Raw genomic sequence first — 26,006 nt, 5'->3', positions numbered from 1 at the left:
CCCCATTATTCTAACCTTCAGTGAGTACAGGTGCAGAGCAATCAAAAGCTCCTCATACGTTAATTCTTCCATTCCTGGGATCATTCATGTGAATCTTCTCTAGACCCTCTTCAATGCCAGCACATCCTTTTTAGTGAGAGGTCCAAAACTGCTCACAACACTCCATGTGTGGTCTGATCAATGCATTATAAAGCCTCAGCTTGTTATAAGAGAGTCCATCAGTCCTTTATCCAGCAAGCTAAATATTCACTACATTATCCTTGATTCAATCAAAGGCTTTCTCTAATTTTCTCTGATCGATAATGTCTTCTCTGACTTCATCCTGTCTATGATGCCTGACGCCTGTCTCTTAGATCACCTGCAGTTTCCCTTCCTGACACATATTAAATGATTATCTCTTCTCCGTTATTGCCCACACCATTTCCAAATCATCATTGTTCTCCTGTTCCTCAAAACCCCATTCCTGAACCATTTCTCTTTGCAAGGAACTGCCATTAACTTTTGGAGGGAAAATTAAAGTTAAACAGAGTACTTTTTTTTAACAGTGAAAAATATTAAAAATATTGGTGTGAAGATGGATCTCGGTGTGTTGGTTCTTGACTTGGAAAAACGCAACATTTCTAGGTTCAGAAGTTCGAAATAAATGTACTATCAAAGTACATATATGTCATCATGTACAACACTGAGATTCGTTTCCTTGCGGGTATACTCAGTAAATGTAAAAACCATAACAGAATCAATGAAAGACCACACCCAGCAAGATGGACAAACAACCAGGGTGCAAAAGACAACAAATTGCACAAATACAGAGAATTAGAGAGATTCAGTACTCTTGGATTCGAGAAATTTCTAGGCACCTCAGTTTTGCATGACCTGCTTCTTATTTTGTAGCCTCCTTGTTCATGGCTCTCCCACCACTGAAAATATCTCAACTTCACCCCTGTCAAACTCCCTTAGGATCTGATATATTTGAAAAAGTTCACCCAATCATTCTCCTAAACCCCAAAGAATATTGACTTAAACGATCCAAGACAAACCTTCCATCCCAGTAATGAGCCTGGTGAACCCCCTTTGGACTGCCTCCTATGTTACTACATCCTTTTTCATGTCGAGGAACCAAACTGTGCACAATATTCCAAGTGTGGCCTCATCAACACCCTATACAGTTATAGCAAATCCTCCCTATTTTAAATCACAACTCCTTTCCAATAAAAACCAACATGCTATCTATCTTCTTAACTGCTCTTCAGACCTGCCTACCAGCTTTTGTGCTTCATGCAATGGAATATCTAGATCTCACTGGAATTGACTCATTTGCAGACTCTCCCCATAATCTACCTTTTGAGTTTTCATACTGGTGCATGACCTCACTATAGTAAACTTCATTTGCCAGGCTTTTGCCCATTTACTCAGTCAGCAGAATCACAACGCCCTCATCGCAATGCCTTTCCATACACTTCATATTATTGACAAACAATCAAGTGCCGCCTTCCTGCTTCTCCTTCTTATTTCCTTCTACTCCTTCCTTCTATTTACTAAAATCCAGTAGTTATGGAGACTAACACCCTTGGGGATGAATAAAGAAGAGATTGTGAAGATTTTCTTGCATACTGCCCATTACGCTGCTGACTTTTACGGCAGCAATGAAGGTCCTCTGCCTCTGGTAGTGTTCAGGGCTCCCTTCATCATGTCAGTAGCTTCCCCTTGGTTTTTACTACTGTTTGTCATGCAAGTTCCGGATAGAGACACAGGAATGCCATCACATTCAGATGTAGAAGGAATCTTCATTGCTGTTTTCATAACAACCTTGTTTTACCAGTTAGGATTGTTAGCCCTGAGCTGAATCCCCAAACCTGGAGGGCCAGTGGACCACTCTTAGTCTGGCCTTTACCCTTTGACCTGTTTGGCATGGGTGACCCTACTAAGAGCCAAAGTACAAGGCCACGACTCCAGCCAACATACGTAGCTGTCCAGGTTGTTGAAGCACGCAAGCCTCCAAAACCCACAGCAAGGTGGTGGTCCTCTTGGAGGAACTTGTGAGGAGGATCATTATAAATCAAGATGCTTGAAAGGATTGGTGACATTTTATTATTTATTTATTGAGATACAGAATAGGCCCTTCCAGTACTTCGAGCCACGCCAAACAGCAACCAACTAATTTAACCCTAGCCTCATGATGGGACAGTTTACAATGACCAATTAACCTACCAACTGATATGTCTTTGGACTGTGGGAGGAAACCAGAGCACCCGGAGGAAACCCACGCAGTCACAGGTAGAACAACACACCTTAGAGGCAGTGTTGGGAATTGAACCCGGTTTGCCTGTACTGTAATGTATTGTGCAAACCACTATGCTACCGTAACGCAGTGGTCCTGTAACACAGAAAGCATTATCCTCATTGTAATATATTCATATCTTCAGTTCAGTGGGACCATTGAATTAAAATTCAATTCCACTTGCAGATAACCATGACTTTGCCTCACATTTAACATAAGTCATTGAAGAAATTTTTTTCTCTCTCTAAAATTTCCCTCACTTTTGCATTTGATTTACATTGCGGACCTTCTGTGTATCCTGCTCCTCTATCTACGTCTGGATGGAGACCTGGGCTATACGCAGGGCATACTTATGACAATGATCAGACTTACCAGACAATGCTAAACGGAATCTTGTCCCAGAAAGGCATCTTCCACAAAATGATGACTGTAAATGACTTGACATCTGTCCTCTATTGCAATTTAGCAACATTTATCACATCTGAACTTCATGCCATTGAAGTAATTAGAACTGAATTACAAAATTATACTTCGTGTTCCCCTGTGACTTACAAGGAAGCACTTTAGCCCATCGAGTCTCTGTTGGTTTACAGAGCAATAACATCCCTCCACTAATTTTTCCTGCAACCTCTTCTCACCACATTCCTATTAACTTCCTCCAGATTTTACCACTCACGTACATACTAGGAGCAATTTACAATGGCCAGTTAACCTCTCACCTGGCATGCCTTTGGGCTGTGGGAAGAAACCCATGCAGACAGAGGGAAACTCCACACACACACACTGGAGTTGAGGATTGAACATTACTTGTAGAGCTGGGAGGTACCAGTTCTATGAGCTGTGCCACTGTGCTGTCCTATAGCACCTTGCTAACCACCTACATCATTATATTGCAGATTTAGGGCTTACAATAGAGGATTCATTTCTACCCTGAATCTTACCATGATTCAACAATGTGTAAGCAAGATCCAGAGTGTTGCTGTCGGAACCTCATATTGCGACAAGGAGACGTACAGGAGAGAGACAGATCAGCTGGTCGAGTGGGGTCGCAACAAATATCTTGTACTCAATGTCAGTAAGACCAAGGAATTGGTTGTGAATTTTAGGAAGGGGAAGTCGATAGAGGAACACATACCAGTCCTCATCGAGGCGTCAGCAGTGGAAAGGGTGAGCAGCTTCGTTTGTGGGTGTCAACATTTCAGAGTATCTGTCCTGGGCCCAACATATTGATGCAATTACAAAGAGGGCATACCAGTGGCTGTACTTCACAAGGAGTTTCACCACAAACACTATAATCTATAATTAAAATTTTAAAAAGATTAAAAACAAGATTGAATTGGGGGACCAATTCGTCAAGCACCTCTGCACCATCTGCCAAAAGCAGGACTTCCTGGTGGCCAGACATTTTAATTCCCATTCCTGTTTCAATGTGTCAGTTCATGGCCTCCTCTTGTGCCAAGATGAGGCCAACTTCAAGGTGGAGGAACAAGAACTTATATTCTGTCTGGGTACCTTCCAACCTGAAGGCATGAATATCGATTTCTCCTTCTGGTAAACAAATTCCACACCCCCCCCCAATTCCTCTATTCCCCACTCTGAGATTTCACCTTTTCTTATCTGCCCATTACTTTTACTTCTCCCTGGGTCCCCTCCTCCTTCCCTTTCTCCTATGGTCCATTCTCCTCTCCTGTAAGATTCCTCCTTCTCCAGCCAATGACCTTTCCCACCCAGCTGGCTTCCCCTATCACCTTCCAGCTATCCTCTTCCCCCTCTCCCACAATTTATTCTGGCATCTTCCCCCTTCCTTCTCAGTCCTTGTTTTGGACTTCCAGCATCTCTGGACTTTCTCACATTTAAGATTGAATAATGCTAACCATGAAACCCCTGCTTTGCTTTACGATCCTAACTGGTTCGCTAAAGCCCTACAGGAGAGGAAATATGCCATGTTTGCTTGGTTTTGTTTTTACATCTCTCCAGGTCCTGTTGAGTTCTAGCTGCCCTCTAGCAAGTCAATTCAGAGGGCAACTTGCAACCTTACTAGTGACAGCATTTCTATTAATAAAAAAGTGAACTGTATTTGTTTTAATAATCCTTCACTCAGCATTGAACTGTGCTTTCTCACATATTTGTGGATGATTTGCCTCCTTCCACTTCCACTCCGATGAGGTAGCGGAACTGGAGGCTGGAATTTCCATTGGAGTGACCCACCAAGTTCAAACATATCAGCTCAACAACATTGCTGATTTATATTCTGGTCTATTTCAGAGCAGTGTTGGAAAAGAATGATAATTTGTTCCTCTCAGAGCATGTGACGATCTGCAGCAACCTCAGACAACTGAAGAGAAACCAGTCAGTGACCAATAGGAAAAGCATGCAGATGTCATCTCAATGTCTCATCTTTACCTTTCTGTGATTTTTCACATTATTATATTTGTTGCATTTTTCCACCACATTACTTACACTGATACTATACATGTATTTCTTGTCCTTTGGTGGGGTCGACCACGGATTTTGCATTCATGATATGCAAGTCAGGACAGTACAATATGGAGAGTGACCTGTTGCCCATGCAGCGGGCTCCCCCTCTCCGTGCAGCTAATGAATCCAAAGGAACGGCAGAGACCAATATAGTTTGAAACCACCGGCATCACAGGAGTTGCTAGTCATCGTTGAACTCAATGTAGGTCTGCCTTAGGGATTCTAGCTCCGGATTTTTCCCTTGGGGTTTACTACCAAGGCCTTCCCCACAAGGCAGCGGAGGTTTGACATCAGAATTTTCCTTCTCCTAGATGAGCTGCCAACCACAGCTTACAAGCCCCATCTGCCGGAAAAGATTGGTAACCCGGTAACCCAGCTTTGCCCCTTCTCCTGTCAGTAGAAACAGTTCTGCTGGGATTAGTAGCAAAGCCACACGTGATCAGGAGCTGGACTTTGGGTTGACAGAGGCTATCTCAGACACACCCCATTGGGAGCATTTAAAAGGAGGTGGAAGCTTATCCCCGGTACCGTTTAGCTGCCTGATCAGGGTCACTAGAAGCTATGAGAGCAGGTAGTGGATGGTTGTATGAGCAGCTGGTGCATATCACAAGTTCTGGTTGTGCAACCACTGATGCCAGGCAGACAATCTCTGAAGAGTATTGATAATGGCTGGGGACACCCATCTTGTAAAGACACTGCCCAGAAGAAGGCAATGGCAAACCACTCCTGTAGAAAAGTTTGTCAAGAACAATCATAGTCATGGAGACCATGATTGTCCACATCCCACGACACGGCAAATACTGATCAAACAAACTGTGCAAGTCTTAAGCACACGTATAACTAAGGTGCCTAAGACTTTCGAACAATACCATCATGATTTTATGTATTGTACTGTACTGCTGCCACATAAAATACCAATTCATGATATATATAAGTGATGCTAAGTGATTCTGATACAGGTCTCTATTGTGGACTGAGGGAGCAGGGAGAGGGGAATCATGGTTGGGAGTGGGAAGCATCAGAGAGACATTCTGTAATGATCAAAAAACCAATAAATGGCCATGCCTGGAGTCTCAGGGCTGGGTGTGTCTGCACCCACCTCTGGCATTCATCTCTGCCACCTGTCCCACACAACTCCCACTGTGCTCCACCCTCACCACTCCCAACATCTTTACTCCCACCAGATTTACAAACTTGATCTCCACTCCACATTGACAAATACAGTGCAGAAGTCTGAGACACCCTAGCTATACATATGTGCCTAAGACCTTTGCATAGTGCTGTATATAGTAAAATTCTACTTCTAATTTTCTCAGAAAGAAATACTGGATTTAATAGTCAATTCGGTTTCTGTAGATCTGTGTGCACGTTACCATCTCAAAAGGACAAACTGTACATTTAATAAGGCTGCTTAAACAGATCTTGTTGAAGTATGTCAAACTGTTTCATCTATTGAACAACTAATTTGTACATAACAAATATCAACAAGTGACATCAATGAGAACTTAAAACTGCTTTAAAGGCATTAATGAAAGTGCAACACCTTACTCTTCATAGAGGGCATAGCTTTAAGACGAGAGGGGGAAGTCTGAAGGGTCTATGTGGGGCAAGATGTTTCACAGAGAATGGTAGGTGGCTGGAATGCACGACCAGGCATGGTAGTGGAAGTAGATGTGATAGTGGAATTCCAGAGGCTTTTAGAAAGGCACACTCATATGCAGGGAGTCAAAATGTGGATTAAGTGCAGGTAATTGCAGTTAAGAATCAAAAACATGCTCTCTTCTCACTGCTGCTATCAGGAAGAAGGTACAGGGACCCTCAGGACTCACACACGCATGTTCGGGAACAATTCCTCACCCTCAACCATCATGCTCTTGAACTAATTGTGAATAACTACACTCAAATACACTTGCCCAATCTCACAACCAATGGACTTAACTCTCAAGGATTCTTCTTCATCTCATGTTGTTGATATCTATTGATTATTTATTTATTTATTATTATTTCTTTTTGTATTTGCACAGTTTGTTGTCTTTTGCACTTTGGTTGAACGCCCAGGTTGGTGTGGTCTTTCATTGATTCTGTTATGGTTATTACTCAATGGATTTATTGAGTATGCCCACAAAAAATGAATCTCAGGGTTTGTATATGGTGACATATATTTACTATAATAATAAATTTACTTTGAACTTTAAAAGAGATTAATTTAGTTTGGCATTATGCTTGGCACAGACATTGTAGGCCAAGGTTCTATTCCCCTGCTGTACTCTTCCATATTTTCTCTATGTCCTATACATTCTAAATAATTAATGTTACTGGAGCAATAGCATAGGACAATGTGTGATCTCATATGCCATTCAAAATTGTAAGCTCACTCATACCTTCACCAATGAATCATCTAGAAATGTTTGGATCCTTTAGCCAAGTGAGAGCTGCCCAATTAAAATGGAACTAAGATGCAGGTTATTAGAATAGGGTGCTTTTAAAAACTGCGTATTTTTAAATTTTCGAAGGATTTAGACAGCAGGTGGCTCTTTATAAAACAAGGAGAGCTGGAATTGTGAAAATATAAAAGTTAAAAAAAGATTTACTTTTTTGTCAAATAATTTCAAGAGAATTGTCTACTCAACAAATATTCACAGCAGAGGTTGTGAAGATACAAGAGATGCTGGAAATCTGGAGCAACACACACACAAAATGCTGGAGGAACTCAGCAGGTCAGGTAGCATCTATAGAGGGAAATAAAGTTGGTGCCAAGATCCTTCATATGACTGTTTATTTCTCTCTGTAGATGCTCCTTTCCAGTATACATAGTGGCATGCAAAAGTTCGGGCACCCCTGTTCTAATTTTCTGTTACTGTGAATAGTTAAGTGAGTAGAAGATGAACTGATCTCCAAAAATCATAAAGTTAAAGATGAAACATTCTTTTCAACATTTTAAGCAAGATTAGTGTATTATTTTTGTTTTGTACAATATTAGAGTGAAAAAAAAAGGAAAGGAGCGCCATGCAAAAGTTTGGGCACCTCAAGAGATTTGAGCTCTCAGATAACTTTTACCGAGCTCACAGACCTTAATTAGCTTGTTAGGGCTATGGCTTGTTCACAATCATCGTTAAGAAAGGCCAGGTCATGCAAATTTCAAAGCTTTATAAATACCCTGACTCCTTGTCCCAACAATCAGCAGCCATGGGCTCCTCTAAGCAGCTGCCTAGCACTCTGAAAATTAAAATAAATGATGCCCACAAAGCAGGAGAAGGCTATAAGAAGAGAGCAAAGTGTTTTCAGGTAGCCGTTTCCTCAGTTCGTAATGTAATTAAGTAATGGCAGTTAACAGGAACGGTGGAGGTCAAGTTGGGGTCTGGAAGATCAAGAAAACTTTCTGAGAGAACTGCTCATAAGATTGCTAGAAAGGCAAATCGAAACCCCCGTTTGACTGCAAAAGACCTTCAGGAAGATTTAGCAGACTCTGGAGTGGTGGTGCACTGTTCTATTGTGCAGTGACACCTGCACAAATATGACCTTCATGGAAGAGTCATCAGAAGAAAACCTTTCCTCCGTCCTCACCACAAAATTCATAAGACCATAAGACAAAGGAGCAGAAGTCGGCCATTCGGCCCATCGAGTCTGCTCCGCCATTTTATCATGAGCTGATCCATTCTCCCATTTAGTCCCACTCCCACGCCTTCTCACCATAACCTTTGATGCCCTGGCTACTCAGATACCTACCTATCTCTGCCTTAAATACACCCAATGACTTGGCCTCCACTGCTGCCCGTGGCAATAAATTTCATAGATTCACCACCCTCTGACTGAAAAAATTTCTTCGCATTTCTGTTCTGAATGGGCGCCCTTCAATCCTTAAGTCATACCCTCTCATACTAGACTCCCCCATCATGGGAATCAACTTTGCCACATCCACTCTGTCCATGCCTTTCAACATTCGAAATATTTCTATGAGGTCTCCCCTCATTCTTCTAAACTCCAAGGAATACAGCCCAAGAGTGGGCAAACGTTCCTCATATGTTAACCCTCTCATTCCCGGAATCATTCCAGTGAATCTTCTCTGTACCCTCTCCAACGTCAGCACATCCTTCCTTAAATAAGGAGACCAAAACTGCCCACAGTACTCCAAGTGAGGTCTCACCAGCACCTTATAGAGCCTCAACATCACGTCCCTGCTCCTATACTCTATTGCTCTAGAAATGAATGCCAACATTGCATTCGCCTTCTTCACTACCGACTCAACCTGGAGGTTAACCTTAAGGGTATCCTGTATGAGGACTCCCAAGTCCCGTTGCATCTCAGAACTTTGAATTCTTTCCCCATTTAAATAATAGTCTGCCCATTTATTTCTTCTGCCAAAGTGCATAATCATACACCATACGCCATTCAGCATCAGAAGTTTGCAAAGGAACATCTAAACAAGCCTGATGCATTTTGGAAACAAATCCTGTGGACTGATGAAGTTAAAATAGAGATTTTTGGCTGCAATGAGCAAAGGTATGTTTGGAGAAAAAAGGGTGCAGAATTTCATGAAAAGAGCACCTCTCCAACTGTTAAGCACGGGGTGGATCAATCATGCTTTGGGCTTGTGTTGCAGCCAGTGACAAGGGGAATATTTCACTGGTAGAGGGAAGATTGAATTCAATTAAGTACCAGCAAATTCTGGAAGCAAACATCACACCATCTGTAAAAAAGCCGAAGATGAAAAGAGGATGGCTTCTACAACAGGATAATGAACTTAAACACACCTCAAAATCCACAATGGACTACCTCAAGAGGCACAAGCTGAAGGTTTTGCCATGGCCCTCACAGTCCCCTGACCTAAACATCATCGAGAATCTGTGGATAGACCTCAAAAGAGCAGTGCATGCAAGACGGTCCATGAATCTCACAGAACCAGAAGCCTTTTGCAGGGAAGAATGGGCAAAAATCCCCCAAACAAGAATTGAAAGACTCTTAGCTGGCTACAGAAAGCGTTTACAAGCTGTGATAGTTGCCAAAGGGGGTGTTACTAAGTACTGACCATGCAGGGTGCCCAAACTTTTGTTTCGGGCCCTTTTCCTTTTTTGTTATTTTGTAACTGTAAAAGATGGAAATAAAGAAGTAATCTTGCTTAAAATATTAAAGAAATGTGTCATCTTTAACTTTATGCCTTTTGGAAATCGGGTCATCTTTTACTCACTTAGCTATTCACAGTAACAGAAACTTTGACCGGGGTTCCCAAACTTTTGCATGCCACTGTATGTACAGGTATATATTTTTGTTAATTTATTGAGAGATGCAGCATGGAATAGACCCTTCCGGTCCTGTGAGCCACAATGTGCAACAACCCCGATTAACCTAATCTCACTCACACTCACACTCACACTCCTTATATCCTGAAGAGATGCTAAGAATTTATGAAGCAAAGTTGAAAACCAAATTCCAAAAATTGTAGCAATCTTATATATGTGAAATATGAAAATCCATCTAACCAGTACAAATATGTATATAAATGCTATCTCTTACACCACAAAATATATTCTGCCTCAAGTTATTCCAATATTGGGAACAATTAGACCTAATTTCATGCTAACCAAACACAACAGTTTGTCCTTTCAGAATGATCTCAGCATGAGAGTTTTGCACAAAGTTCTTTCATCGAAAAACTCACAACAGCCTGAGTGGAATACCACCTATAATGAAACATTCTCTGCTGAAAACCTTTGAACATGCACTGTGTCGTTATCCTCAACTCAAATACTATTTGAATTCATCTTGCCCAAATAGCGCCCCCATGCCATTCATTTCCCAACCCTGCACACAATGTGCCTTCAAGTTTCTACTGCAATTGTAATGTGCCTGTAGGAGAAAGATGGTTATGCCTATGCCTAGTGGGCTTGCCCTGAGCTGCAGGTTTTTGATATTCTATCCTAGTAATCTTCAAACCATTAAGTTTTCTGTTCCATGTTGTCATGGCTTAGTTTACTAGGACTGTTTCAATCATTCTCAGAGTATGAGGTTTACTTAATCTACTTTAATTTTTGAAAAGGAATCAAAGAAGTACATTTTACACATGTGAAACCTGGTGATATTGCCTCACTTACTGATCAGCTCAAAAAGAATGAAAGTGACACATCAAGTAGATCAAACCAATATCTCTCTTTTATTTTAGAGGCTGATCTTTGATTATGACAGCATCAGTTTCTTTGTATAATTCATATCAGATATTAATTATTTGTCCGTGTGATCTCTCTAGAATACTTAACACCATTGCAGATTAGGCATGGACTGGAAAATAAACAGGTCCTGAGAGGTTTTACAGACCAAATAAAAATGGTGAAAATAACAGTGTTATTCATGGATTTTTAAAAAAGCGAACCTTAACTATTTGAATAAAGAAGATGCTGAACCAAATAATCTTCTGAAAGCCTCACAACCAAAATTCATACTGAATTATTTTGCTGTTCAGTCTTCTTTGAATTTACATATTTCATTTGTTGGCTGCTCATGACCAAGAAACCTCTATGGATTGAGCAGTATTGTTATCTAATACCTCACAGCACCCAGTGTTAATGAACTATTATGTCAGATGTTTGAATGGCAAAGCCTAACCCTAACCTGATCACAGGACAATTTACAATCACCAATTAACCTATTAATCGGTACTGGTTGAAATAAAGTTTCTCCAGTAAATACAGAAAACAGCTGTTTATTTAATTTCTTCAGATAGCAGTGGAAATTATTTCTTAGTAAAATCAAACTACAGAGATTTATACATCACTTAATATTTTTAAAAAGGCTCAGTCCCCAGTGACTCATGAACTTCATGTTATTAATCAATTTCCAACCCTGGGGTTAATATACCACTGTGTTGAACACAGATGGAGATATTTTACCAAGCCACAGTAGCCAAGCATGACCTCCAATAAGAAATCAGCTTCCCAGCATTGGAAACTGTTAATTGATAAGATGTAAAGGAAGCAGTCCTATCATTCAACATTCGTTCACTTCACTTTCCAGCAAGGGAGTCAATACACTAAGCCATATAGCTGTTAATTTTAGATTGATAATTATTATTCAAAAGTTTCAAATACCCAAGAAACTGACATCTGCAGAGAAAATAGGTTTGATTCTCTGGTTAAAACGATATAGGAACCTGGTTTCTATCAACAGGATAGGTGTTTGAACTTTTCCAACTGTCAGACTGAATAAATCATGAGAGGAATATCTCCTCTAGCATTTCCATAAGATTCTGATTGTTCTTTTGTGCTGGATTAGAATTGGAATTGAAACTACACTAGTTGATGTATTACCCAGTTATGGTGGAAATCATTCAAGTTTCCCACTCCTCACTCCTCATCTGTAATGCACATAGATGTACAAGTATATATATTACAAACAATTGGCTTATTGATCATTACAGAAGGTCTCTCTGGTGCTTCCCACTCCCTCCCCGCTCCCTTCCCCTTTTCCCAACCATGATTCCCCTCTCCCTGACCCCTTCCCACTCTCAGTCTACAATAGAGACCCAGATCAGAATCAGGTTTATCATCACTCACATAAATGTTTTGTGGCAGCAGTACATGTAATGCCTAATATTACTACAGTACGTGAACAAGTCTTAGACACACCAACTATATACATGTGCCTAAGACTTTTGCACAGTAATGTACGTGACCTATGGAACCAGTGATCAGGGGAAATGGTTGCTGAATATATGATCAGACTGGGAAGAAGGATCAATTTCAGGACCATTATGAATAGTTGTTGCAGAATCACTTAATATGTAAAGGGTGTGAGAACACAGGCAAAATATTTAGTGTGGTGGATATAACGTCAGGTGCAAGTGAGCAAAGGGAGACACATTCAATGTTTCTAATTGAAGACCCTCCATCAGAACATTTTTAATGGTGGCCCAAAACAGAGCAGCCAATCTACAGCAGGCCAACCTGACAACAGACACGGCAGAGGTGAAAGCCCTGGAAAGGGAAGCCAGATGAGATCTTCTGACTTCAAAAGTGACCACAGAAGAAAAGAGGATCGAGAAGTCATTTGGGAATCTTGTTGCAAGGAATGAAGAGACGATCACAGATGGAGAGTGTTAGGAAGCAACGACAGTAGAAATTGCTGCGACTGAGGTTTCCAGTAATGGATCAAATCCAGTTTTGCATTTAAACAGTGTATTCTGGGAAATCAACACCTGATCTGTTACCACGCTCTCACTATTTATTTTTTGGAGTGACGGCTACTGGTGTTCAAACCATTAAGTTGATCTCTTCACCTAATCCACACATTTAACTCTTTCCCCTACTGGTTTTCCCAGCCATTTCCATTGAAGCAGGTAATTGTGAACCCAGCCCAAGGTCTGAATTCACCACCTGTGTTGTCTTCTTTCCCACCCCCACACATCACCCTCCTGAACCGAAGCAGGCGATCGCCTCCTGACTGCTTCATAGCCAAACTGTCAAGGAAGAATGGGCTGCGTGCAGCAGCAAAGAGAAATGTACTTGTTATGTCAACAAGGAGGAAGAATGGGCTCCATAGCAGCACATCTTGACACCTTGCTCCTCGTACTTCCTGACTCACTGCTGTAAAATAGTATCGCAGGTTGTCATAAACATCTAAAAATTACTGAAGTAGATTTAAATAATTAAAAAGAAATACCTCAATTTAAATGAAAATACTTAAATATCATTAAAATCATTAAAATAAAGTGATTTAAGTCAATAACTTACCAGCCTCTATCTTTCTCCAATCCTCCAGGGGGCGGTGCAACTGGACCCTACGTTCCATTGAGTCCAGGAGTGAAGCGCGTAGTCGAATGCACCAGCGTGTGACCTTGGGGATATCTCAGACTTCCACGCTTGTCTGTGCTTATGCTTAAATCCAGGTTTTCCCGATGGGCAGGTGGCTTCGCTATTTGGCCGACTGACATAGCAGGATTAATGGAGCTGGTGATTCCTCCTTGCATGCAATTCAAAACCTAAAGCAAAAAACACACCCAATGTTGTGCTTGTCTAGCCAAAGTCATGTTAACTCAAAGTTCCTTCAGGTCTCATTAGAATGTGCCTGAATTTAAAGTGGGTGCAAATCACCATAAACAATTGAGACCAAGGAAATGTTATCCCCACACAATATATTTCTTCTTTCCTTCTTAAAATGTAAAATTCAATTAATTTAACCATCATTCATGCACATCAGGTATGGCATGTTTAAGATTCTGCAATTGGGGCAGCTTTTCAATTTTTAATATGACATACTTATGCTGCAAAACACATTCAAAGAAACAGGAAACCGAACAAGTCTCAGTGAGGATATATCCTTTTAAATGGCTCAAATTATTCCAATCAAGCCACTTGAAAAATTGGTGTATCTGGATGTAAATTCAGAACAGACTCTTGGGCAAAGTGTATACAATGTGCAACCATTAAATTTAATGCCAACCTTTCTAATTCCACAGCTAATCCAGCCAGTGGCTACTGATAAGGCAAAAGTAGGAGTTGAAAGACTCCATGATAATTGCCTGGATTATTTACCTTTGGGACAATATTTATCCCTTCTCTGGTCATTTGATTTCAACCTTTAATTCTTTTTTTTGTGGTCAGATCTTCCACTGTACCATACTAGTCTATATTACTTAACACAAATATCTCCATGAGGATTCTGAGTGAAAGTTCTTAGAAGGTTTGTCATACAAAATAAAACTGTTCTTCAGAAGAAATCTTTCTCAACATTCCCTCTCAAATGTCAATTCCTAACAAGTCAGCTGGATGTATCAATTTCTTGATGGCACTTAGGAAAATAGCTGATGCTGTGAAACTGCCAAGTAGAAAGATTAGTAACTTAAAATTCTGTATTTAAAATATGCTTATACTTAATTGTGAATATTGCAAACATATGAACCTATTGAAATACCTGGACATTTTATATCCTGCCCATCAGAGAGAGTTATAGAAACATAGAAACATAGAAAATAGGTGCAGGAGTAGGCCATTCGGCCCTTCGAGCCTGCACCGCCATTTATTATGATCATGGCTGATCATCCAACTCAGAATCCCGCCCCAGCCTTCCCTCCATACCCCCTGACCCCCGTAGCCACAAGGGCCATATCTAACTCCCTCTTAAATATAGCCAATGAACTGGCCTCAACTGTTTCCTGTGGCAGAGAATTCCACAGATTCACCACTCTCTGTGTGAAGAAGTTTTTCCTAATCTTGGTCCTAAAAGGCTTCCCCTCTATCCTCAAACTGTGGCCCCTCGTTCTGGACTTCCCCAACATCGGGAACAATCTTCCTGCATCTAGTCTGTCCAATCCCTTTAGGATCTTATACGTTTCAATCAGATCCCCCCTCAATCTTCTAAATTCCAACGAGTACAAGCCCAGTTCATCCAGTCTTTCTTCATATGAAAGTCCTGCCATCCCAGGAATCAATCTGGTGAACCTTCTTTGTACTCCCTCTATGGCAAGGATGTCTTTCCTCAGATTAGGGGACCAAAACTGCACACAATACTCCAGGTGTGGTCTCACCAAGGCCTTGTACAACTGCAGTAGTACCTCCCTGCTCCTGTACTCGAATCCTCTCGCTATAAATGCCAGCATACCATTTGCCTTTTTCACCGCCTGCTGTACCTGCATGCCCACTTTCAATGACTGGTGTATAATGACACCCAGGTCTCGTTGCACCTCCCCTTTTCCTAATCGGCCACCATTCAGATAATAATCTGTTTTCCTATTTTTGCCACCAAAGTGGATAACTTCACATTTATCCACATTAAATTGCATCTGCCATGAATTTGCCCACTCACCCAACCTATCCAAGTCACCCTGCATCCTCTTAGCATCCTCCTCACAGCTAACACTGCCACCCAGCTTCGTGTCATCCGCAAAATTGGAGATGCTGCATTTAATTCCCTCATCCAAGTCATTAATATATATTGTAAACAACTGGGGTCCCAGCACTGAGCCTTGCGGTACCCCACTAGTCACCGCCTGCCATTCTGAAAAGGTCCCGTTTATTCCCACTCTTTGCTTCCTGTCTGCTAACCAACTCTCCACCCACACCAATACCTTACCCGCAATACCGTGTGCTTTAAGTTTGCACACTAATCTCCTGTGTGGGACCTTGTCAAAAGCCTTCTGAAAATCCAAATATACCACATCCACTGGTTCTCCCCTATCCACTCTACTAGTTACATCCTCAAAAAATTCTATGAGATTCGTCAGACATGATTTTCCTTTCACAAATCCATGCTGACTTTGTCCGATCATTTCACCGATTTCCAAATGTGCTGTTATCACATCCTTGACAACTGACTCCAGCAGTTTCCCCACCACCGACGTTAGGCTAACGGGTCTATAATTTTCCGGTTTCTCTCTCCCTCCTTTTTTAAAAAGTGGAGTTACATTAGCCACCCTCCAATCCTCAGGAACTAGTCCAGAATCTAACAAGTTTTGAAAAATTATCACTAATGCATCCACTATTTCTTGGGCTACTTCCTTAAGCACCCTGGGATGCAGACCATCTGGCCCTGGGGATTTATCTGCCTTCAATCCCTTCAATTTACCTAACACCACTTCCCTACTAACATGTATTTCGCTCAGTTCCTCCATCTCACTGGACCCTCTGTCCCCTACTATTTCTGGAAGATTGTTTATGTCCTCCTTAGTGAAGACAGAATCAAAGTAATTATTCAATTGGTCTGCCATGTCCTTGCTCCCCATAATCAATTCACCTGTTTCTGTCTGCAGGGGACCTACATTTGTCTTTACCAGTCTTTTCCTTTTTACATATCTATAAAAGCTTTTACAGTCCGTTTTTATGTTTCCTGCCAGTTTTCTCTCATAATCTTTTTTCCCCTTCCTAATTAAGCCCTTTGTCCTCCTCTGCTGAACTCTGAATTTCTCCCAGTCCTCAGGTGAGCCACTTTCTCTGGCTAATTTGTATGCTTCTTCTTTGGAATTGATACTATCCCTAATTTCTCTTGTCAGCCACGGGTGCACTACCTTCCTTGATTTATTCTTTTGCCAAACTGGGATGAACAATTGTTGTAGTTCATCCATGCAACCTTTAAATGCTTGCCATTGCATATCCACCGTCAATCCTTTTAGTGTCATTTGCCAGTCTATCTTAGCTAATTCACGTCTCATACCTTCAAAGTTACCCCTCTTTAAGTTCAGAACCTTTGTTTCTGAATTAACTATGTCACTCTCCATCTTAACGAAGAATTCCACCATATTATGGTCACTCTTACCCAAGGGGCCTCTCACGACAAGATTGCTAATTAACCCTTCCTCATTGCTCAAAACCCAGTCCAGAATAGCCTGCTCTCTAGTTGGTTCCTCGACATGTTGGTTCAAAAAACCATCCCGCATACATTCCAAGAAATCCTCTTCCTCAGCACCCTTACCAATTTGGTTCACCCAATCTACATGTAGATTGAAGTCACCCATTATAACTGCTGTTCCTTTATTGCACACATTTCTAATTTCCTGTTTAATACCATCTCCGACCTCACTACTACTGTTAGGTGGCCTGTACACAACTCCCACCAGCGTCTTCTGCCCCTTAGTGTTACACAGCTCTACCCATATCGATTCCACATCTTCCCGGCTTATGTCCTTCCTTTCTATTGCATTAATCTCTTCTTTAACCAGCAACGCCACCCCACCTCCCCTTCCTTCATGTTTATCCCTCCTGAATATTGAATATCCCTGAACGTTGAGCTCCCATCCCTGGTCACCCTGGAGCCATGTCTCTGTGATCCCAACTATATCATAATCATTAATAACAATCTGCACTTTCAATTCATCCACCTTATTCCGAATGCTCCTTGCATTGACACACAAAGCCTTCAGGCGCTCTTTTACAACTCTCTTAGCCCTTATACAATTATGCTGAAAAGTGGCCCTTTTTAATGCTTGCCCTGGATTTGTCGGCCTGCCACTTTTATTTTTCTCCATAGTACTTTTTGCTTCTATCCTCACTTTACACCCCTCTGCCTCTCTGCACTGGTTCCCATCCCCCTGTAGTGAACTAACCTCCTCACGCCTAGCCTCTTTAATTTGATTTCCACCCCCCAACCATTCTAGTTTAAAGTCACCTCAGTAGCCTCCGCTAATCTCCCTGCCAGGATATTGGTCCCCCTAGGATTCAAGTGCAACCCGTCCTTTTTGTACAGGTCACGCCTGCGCCAAAAGAGATCCCAATGATCCAAAAACTTGAATCCCTGCCCCCTGCTCCAATCCCTCAGCCACGCTTGTATATCTACATATAGTTCATCCCATTAATTTGAAGTTTTTCTCAGTGAGGTGTTAATCCCTCTTCTGGTTATATGAGTTATTATTCCCTGCAAAGGAATTTTCCACTTATTCTATTGCATCTTCCAGGAGCAGCATATTTGTTGCTAAGTCTTTTGCTTCTTTAGAAACTATATATGTGTAGATTGAGCCAGCTTTATTTTTTTCCCCACAACCATTTTTTACTGTACATTAGTAACATAATTTTAAATTACCATATATTATTTTTTTATCTGAAGAGCCCCGAAGGCTATTGAGTGTGTGTATAATTATTGCCTACTTGAAATGTGCACAGTCAAGAACAGTATCATCTGAATTATAGAAAACTGTTCTGTTTAGTTACAGTAGGACATTTGCCAGAGGGGAAGAAATCTGGTGTCTTGGCTGTGTGTGACTTCAAAACTGCAGCCCAGTAAGACAGCATGGCTTTCTCCATTCAAAGTACCTCTGTCCATTTTTTCCTTTCATAAGCAGCATGCAAGCTGTGGTTTCTAGGGTCTTCAACCACCACAGTCTCCTGTCAAGACATTTTCTTGAACGTAGGCATTTGCTGCCACTCAATTCCCCTGTCACCTGTCATGCAGTCCCATTCTTCAAGACATTTATTCTTTCAGGAAATGTCTCTTTCCTATCATTAGAACCTGCCTCCATTCACTGCGGGAAACCTACAACATCCATCCTTCCCTAATTTTTGTGTGTTGAGAAGCCTCAAACTCCCATGGAGTCTTGACAGCTCGGGGCCATTACCACAGGAAATGACAGCCAAGCTTGAACCGTCCATCATTAGTTTTCAGTTTCTTCTGGATTAATCTGGGCCTCGCTTCACCCCCCTGACAAATCATAATTTATTTACTCCAAAGCTGCCACATTTGTCAACTCATCAGTTCCAAGTTTCGTAACTTAAACACTCAGATAGCCTCCCCAGAGAGATTGTTTTATATATAAAAAAATTCCTGCTTGCTTAAATAAAAAAAATTACTGAACAGTATACCAATGGTTAAAGACAAACAAGCTGTGCTCTATCCTGTATTAAACCTTCTTCAGTAAAATTTACAAATAAAACCATTAATGTACAAGAGGTAGTTATCGTGGCTTACCTCTGGAGTTATGTACTCCGAGGCGATCACCTCTGACTCGAGATCATGTTTTTTTTGGTGTCTTTCTCCTTAATACATATGAACCCAAAACAATCAACTTTTAGCCAGAGGGGGAAGAAAATCTCAAGAGAAAAGTGATCTTATTAGGGGGTGAAATTATGTTAACCCCATAGTGTTTATTAAAAAGCACTTTCTGCAGTACTAAGCTGTGGCTGTTAAATATTATTCAGTCAGACCTCATTACACAGGTTTGGAATAGCCCATGCTAGCACAGAGTCGTGTAATAACTAGGTGTCGCAGTCAAACTGCTTATAAAACTGGACCCGAGGCACACCATTTAAAATATAATGCAGCCATTTTTGTAAATGATGTTTTGCATAGGTTTAGAACATAGTTGACCAAACAAAAGTATGATGAGTGCAAACAAAAAAAGAAGACAACTCTCTTTTCTTCTTGCGAATGTGTTGACAGATTGTGGACAGTGTCAGCATAATGAGGTAAGACGTTGTGGAAGGATTCGCTTTGACCTCATGCATTCCAATGTATGTATAAAGACACCACCATCGCAGATTCTATACAGGTTATCTTTGCTGATTTAAATCCTTGTTCAGCTTTCTCGATTTTGTACACAGATCCAAGCTCTTTATTTGAAGATGCTGCATTTTCCTTCCTTTTTCAACTTGGCTCCCCTGCATGGAGATGTATATTGACCAAAATTTTTACCAGCTAAGTGAATCAATCAGCAATATCCAAAATGAATTTCTCTTGCCTAGGCACTTCTACAGGAAAGATCATCCTTATACAACACAACTGAAGGAGACACTGTTTACTTCTCCAATGCCTTATGTTTGATCAATAGAATACATGTGCCATGGGCAGTACTTTACAAAGAATGTGCTACATCAGGGACTTTTGGGTGACTTCTAAGTGATACTTTAATCCAGGAGTGTTAGTGTCTGTTTCCTTCAACAAGTAACATGGTCTGATGCTGTGTCTCATGAGATGGGTGACAGGTCCTTAAATGTAGATGAGAGCGTATCTACTGCCATTCTAATAAGTCATGGAAAGAACATATAGAATATTTTGATGGTGAGTCACATTGTAAAGCAGCTGAAAGGTTCTTTTCCCTGCATTGAGTGCAGCAGTTGATGTGACCTACGTCTCCCTCCTTGGGGTAAATCTTGAAATAGAAGCAAGGCTACAAGAAAAAATTGTAGTGTTCAATAAAGGGTAAAAATGTATTCTACTCATTTTCCGAACCTTATGAACTAGAAACTTGGACCAAGTGAGTACATATCAACTGGAAGACAGAAAATTCCCCAGCAATGCACTCAAAATACTGGATAAACTCAGCAAGCCAAACAGCTTCTATGGAGGGGAATATACAGTCGAAGTCTTGGGCCAAGCCCTTCATCAAGTCCTATTGAAGTGCCTCGACCCGAAACGTCGATTACTTACTCCCCTCCACAGATGCAGCCCGACTTGCTGAGCTCCTTCATTATCTTGTGTGTGCTTTCTCAAGATTTCCAGCATCTGAAGAGTCTCTTGTGTTTAGAAAAATCCCCAGAAGCTGTTTATGTATTGAAATTATAAACCCTGCGAAAGCATCATTTCTAAAATAGAAACAGAAAGCGCTGGTTTTCTTCTCTTGCCTCAGATGTTGCCTGACCAGCTGAGAATTTTCTGTTTTTATTATTGCCCTCATAGCTGGAATAAATTACAGCCAGCTTACTTTGCCTGTTATGAACAACAGCCAAGTCCGAGGAGAAGATGGTGACGCGGCGTGGATGGAAAAGCAGCTGAAGGGACTGATTACGAGAACTGTATGTTTGGAGAGGGACTCCTGACTCCGTAGGAATGCTCATAAAATGACACTTTTCATTTGACCTCACTGTTGGAGGCAACCACTGTCTAAGCCACAGCAGCTAACACAGAATCTTGTCACAAGAAGCTCCGGGGTGGGGGATTTCAGAAAGTATTTTCTCATCTCATGGTGGCTACTGCAATCAAGAAACTTTCCAATTTGCTAACATCAGAACAATTGTGCCGCTTGCTGCTGCAAGATTCACGAGGACTCGTGCTCCTTCTTATTTTCGATCTTCAGTCCATGCCTGTGTTACTGCATCAGGCATGTGTACTTCAAAGTGTGAAAGCAGAAAGAAACCCAGTTGTTTCCTGCTGACAGCTCAGACCACGCTAAGTCAGTCTTTTCTCCCAAAGGACAGAAAGCAAGAATATGCAAGCAGTTATCATCGACAGAAACTTTTCTCCAATTGATCCCAACGTCCACCTACTTAACAGCCAGACATCACAACCCTACTGCCTCTCCCAGACAACCTGTTAGAGTTCAGCTAGTTATAATAAGTACATGCTATACTTAAACCTCACAGGGACAGGGGATTGAACAACTTATTTTGGCACTACTTTCATCAAATAGATTAGATTAGATTATGAGAACACTCAGAGAAGAACATGATGTCAAAAATTTTGTGAATGGAAAGCAAATCTGTGCATTACGTGTTGACATATATAAAGTTTGTATCAGACCAGAATGAATTTGTATTACTCTCTGGTGTGTAATGGACAAATCCTGCATGTATCTATGTAAAGGCACTTTGACACGTGGTCAAATGCTGTTGTTATATCACCTCTCCATTTTACATTTTCACGTGGAATTCTCCCTGGGTGGATGCAGAGTTACTATTACGGGCTGGCTTTGGGTTTGATGACTCCGTGAGTTGGGGATGTAATCTGCCGTTCTAGACGTGCCTCAGCACTCCAGTGCTTCACTGTTGCCAGGACTATTTCTCTGATGAAATGCAGAAGCAGGACTGGGAATGAAGGCAACAGAGGAGAGTGAAACTTTAAACAGAAAATGCCTGAGCATGTTCACACATTTTAATAAATGCTAAAAATTTCATTAATGCACTTGGCTAACTTTCTATTAAAACCATATGGCAGAAGTATTTGTTTAAAATAAAGTTTGTGTTGGGATTTACAGTATAAAATACACAGATAAGGATCCTTTCGTTCGGCCTGAACATTTTGCGTCTTCTCCCGTCTTCTGTGTTTGCCGTTATTGAATCGCAGTCATTGGTTCAAAGGTTTAAAGGTTCATTTAATATCAGAGAATGCATACAGTGTGCAACTTGAAATACATACTCTTCACAGGCATCCACCAAACAAGAGACCCTGAAGAATAAATGATAGAAACACTGAAACCCCAAAGCCCCCGTTCGCCCAGCCTTTGCACATGCAGCCCGCCCTTAACACAAGGATCAGAGGTCAAATATAGCCCTTTCACTTTGCAAAGATTTCCCTGTTTGGAGAGGGAAACCCAGGTAGAGAGATCTGCAGATCAAAGTGTTTCATTTTAGTGTTTAAAATAACGCTCTGTACAAGATTGTTTGTCCCTCTGTGTCTGTGTGAAACCCAGGAGATATTAGGACAGTCATTCAACCACGTGGCTTTAGTGATTCATGTCTGCCTGATGAATTACAAACATATGAGCAATTTAGAATTTGCCACCCATGGCAGAATTAAGTGAATTCCTTTGCCTTGTGGGATTTCAGAACTAGCCTGTATTTATATTTCGTCCAGCTCTCTCCTTCACTTACTCTGTTCAGGCTGTTTAGTGCTGTGAGCAATAGTCTAAAGGTTAATGGCGACATTCATTTAGCTCGGGGCCCTTGTTTATGATGAGGAAAGTGTCTATGACATTGAAGCCAAGTACACCTTGCTGACTGCGTTCAGAACGTTGCACATGCTCAGTTCTGAATTTCTATTTTGTACTGTTACCGAGAGCCCACAGGGTCAAATTGACCTGCTTTCCACAAGGACATCGAATACTCCCCTCATTCACCATCATTTCTAAGTGTGGGATTAACTACAGTGGAATTTGAGCTTTGATACTTTTCTTTTAACTTGCACGCACAACATGAGGTCTTGCATTTTATTCTACACAGAATAATTGAAGTATGTTATAAAACAAGCATAAAAGATGATGAGGTGTTGATCACTACATCTTTTTTCTGTTTTCCTTCTTATCTGATACCCCAACACATAAAAAAAACCTGTTTTTATAACAGCTGATGACACCAAATTCCTTTCAATAATTCATGCAACTAATTATACCAGAAGTTAAGTTATAATTAAACTAGGCTGTATCATAGTCCGGTATGGGAACACCAATCCTTCTAAATGGAAAATCCTACAAAAGATAATGGATTCGGCCCAGTACGTCATGGGTAAAGTCTTCCCAACCATTGAGCACATCTATTTGAAACACTGTCGTAGGAAAACATCTGTTATCAGAGATCCCCACTACCCAGGCCATACTCTTTTCTCACTGCTTCCATCAGGTAGAAGGTACAAGAGTTTCAGGACTCACAGCAATTGGTTCAAGAACAGTTCCTACCCCTCAACCATCAGGCTCTTGAACAAAAGGGAATAACTACACTCACTTGCCCATCCATTGAGATGTTCCCACAACCAACGATCTCACTTTAAGAAATCTTTATCTTGTTATTTCATGTTCTCATTATAGAAACATAGAAACCTACAGCACAATACCGACCTTTCAGCCCACAATGCTGTGCCGAACATGTACTTACTTTAGAAATTACCTAGGTTTACCTATAGACCTCTATTCTTCTAAGCTGTATGTAATGTATTGCTATTTATTTATATTTGCATTTGCACAGTTTGTTATCTTCTGGTTGATCGTTCACTGACCCTGTTTTAGTTACTATTCTCTAGATTCGCTGAATGTGCCCACAGGAGAATGAACATCGAGGTTGTATGTGGTGATATATATACACAGATGATAAATTTTTACTTTGAACTTGGAACTTAGCAATTGGAAATTCCCATTGTGAATGTGCTATCCTACAGTCTGGAGATCATGGAATTTATAATTGCCTCCTACCCCTTGAGTTGACTTCAAGTGACATTAACATCCATACACACTCTCACACAGAGTAATTTAGAAATAACTTTTACTTATTTATTGAGATACAGCACAGAATGGTTCCTGCCAGCTCTTTGAGCCACACCTCCCAGCAATCCCCCAATTTAATCTGAGCCTAATCACAGGACAATTTACAAAGGCCAATTAATCTATCAATCAGTACGTCTTTGGACTGTGGGAGGAAACTGGAGCACCCAGAGGAAACCCACATGGTCACGGGGGCCGGGGTGGGGTGGGGGGGGAGTCGTATAAACTCCTTACAGGCAGTGGCAAGAATTGAAGCAGGGCACCTGTACTATCAAGCACCTGTGCTAACCACAACATCACCGTGCCACCTCAAATTATGTTTGATATGATTCTATTCACACTTGTCTATTTGACAATGAAATGAGGAGAGGTCTCATGTTATTATTTGGGTGGAAATTTTTTATCTGTGGTATGTGTCAAACTGCAAAAACCTAACGCTTGTGTGTTGTATAACTTGAAATTTGGTTACATTGGGAAGAGATCTGTGTGCATAGATGACTACATCGCATGTTTACCATGTAAGCCTGCAAGAAAACAGAAGCAGGAATAACTGCTTCAAGCCTTCCCTGCCAGTGCATGTGATAGTGATTGAACATCTCTTTCTCTTCTCTTCTGTTTCAGTTCTCCATAGCCCTCAATTTAAAACAGAGAGATTTTTACTGTTTTACGGTGGTAATTCTACTTAAAATTTCTTGCATTTTTTCACCCAACTCTCTCTCTCTCTCTCTCTCTCTCACACACACACACACACACACACACACACTCCTATACTGTAAATACACCTTCCTTCAAATTGATGGGCACAAAATTCAGAAATCTCCAGTCACCAGATGCTTTACCATGTAAAGAACATCGGTCTGACACAGGAAAAGGAGGCACTTGAACCGTTTACTTAGCAGTCAACGAATGTCAAAGTGTCCTCATGTTTATCAAAACAGATTTTTTAAATCTTTCTTTTAAGATTCTGGAAAAATATAATGATTATTATATTGTTTCACATCTGTCAAGAATACCCTATGCTGAATATCTGATGTCTTTTTGCAGTGAGTGCTAACATTTCTATGTGAAACTGCAGTTGATTTTTAACAGTACCTTCTCAGTTGTGGTTTGATCATATTTAATCTTACTGAACAAGCACAGTCTTTCACTTTAAAAACTGTAAGATTAAAAAGTGGTCCATACTGTACATCAGAAACCATAAAGCAGACTGAGTCATTGTTTTCTACAGGATTCTCCCAGTATCAAGGAATGATGACCACCTCCGCCAGTGATCCTGACTCAGTGTTTACAAGCAGTGAGAGCACTCGACAGCATTTTGCATTGTATTAAGTATTAGGCCTTTCAGGATAACTTGGAATGTACTTGTCACTAGCAGCTCAATTGTCCTCATTCTAAATATTCTTGTCATTATCTGAATACAAGTTGAAGCCAAACAAGGGAACCAGTTTGCTTGGTATTTTCACATGAAATATGAAATTCTGATGAAAGGTCCTGGCCAGAAAGGTTAGCCCAGATTCTATAAGAAGGTCATCATCATCATTATATGAGCCGGGTCATATGAAGTAGGCGATCGTGGTCTTGACCTTGTTCGTTCTCAGCATTTTTTTTTCTACAGAAGTGAATTGCCATTGCCTTCTTCTGGGCAGTGTCTTTACAAGGCAGGTGACCCCAGCCATTATCAATACACATCAGAGATTGTATGCCTGGTGTCAATAGTTGCATAACCAAGATTTGTGGCAGCAAGTCAAGAAAGGGGCATGTGATTTTCAAGCCACTTGGTCGTACAAATCCCACTAACTTTAGGGTTACTACATCTGCCCTAGTGAATGCAAAAATCCCAAACTTGCTAACAGATGCTTGGCAGTATTTTTTCCA

Source organism: Mobula birostris, chromosome 21 (assembly GCF_030028105.1).
Source record: "Mobula birostris isolate sMobBir1 chromosome 21, sMobBir1.hap1, whole genome shotgun sequence".
Taxonomy (NCBI): Eukaryota; Metazoa; Chordata; class Chondrichthyes; order Myliobatiformes; family Myliobatidae; genus Mobula; species Mobula birostris.
This window is presented reverse-complemented; position numbering follows the sequence as displayed.